The sequence below is a fragment of the Lactuca sativa genome, chromosome 5 (genome assembly GCF_002870075.4).
Source record: "Lactuca sativa cultivar Salinas chromosome 5, Lsat_Salinas_v11, whole genome shotgun sequence".
Lineage (NCBI taxonomy): Eukaryota > Viridiplantae > Streptophyta > Magnoliopsida > Asterales > Asteraceae > Lactuca > Lactuca sativa.
Window position 1 is genome coordinate 66,229,645 of NC_056627.2, and position 892 is coordinate 66,230,536.

Consider the following 892-nt stretch of genomic DNA (forward strand, 5'->3'; position numbering starts at 1 on the left):
TTTTGGCCCATTAGGTTTAAAATTTTCCATTTTAGTCCTTCAAAATAGTAATTTTCCAGAAAATACATTTTTGAAACTGTTTTAACTCATCTCAACCATCAGAATTTGTATTTTGACATTTTGGGCCCTTTAACTTTATATTTTTAACATTTAAAGTCCAAAAATAGGATTTTAGCCCAAAGGAGTTCATATTAACCAACTTGGTTATTTTTCTAGAGTTGATTTGTATGAAATAATATGATTTATACTTATTTCATTCAACATAATGTAGATCTCGGTTTTGAGTTCCTTTTTGACTAGATCCAACACCATAATCACATAAGAACATGTAAATAAACATAGAAATCACACAAAGCATACATACACTCATAGATCTACACATTTGCTTGTATTCTCCCCCAAAAAACTTATAAAAACCGAAAAATAGGGGGTATGAAGCTCACCTTTGGGTGTGGTTTCGGTTTTGGAGAAGAGATGGAAAGAAATGAGGTAATTTTCGGCCCTAGCAACCTTTCCTTGAAGATCTCGAGTTTAGGAGCTTCTAAGGTGCAAGATCACAAGATTGAATGAATTTAGAAGAGATTTTTATGAAGTGAAGGGAGTTAGATCATAAGTTAGCCATTAACTTACCTTAGATGATGAATCACTTTATGAAGATCCTTAAGCTTTTAGCCAAATTTTCAAGATCTTGGATGGAGAGAGTGGGTGATTCTTGAGTAATTTAGAGAGTGTTTTTGTGAGGTGTGTGTGTGTGTGTGTGTGTGCTCTCGGCCGAAACAAGAAGGGAGGGAAGGAGTGAGAAGCTTGACAAGATTGTTGCATGGAGATATGTGTGTTGCATGTAAACCTAAGGACAAAAATGAGGTGTCATGAAATAAGTCAACTCTTCCTT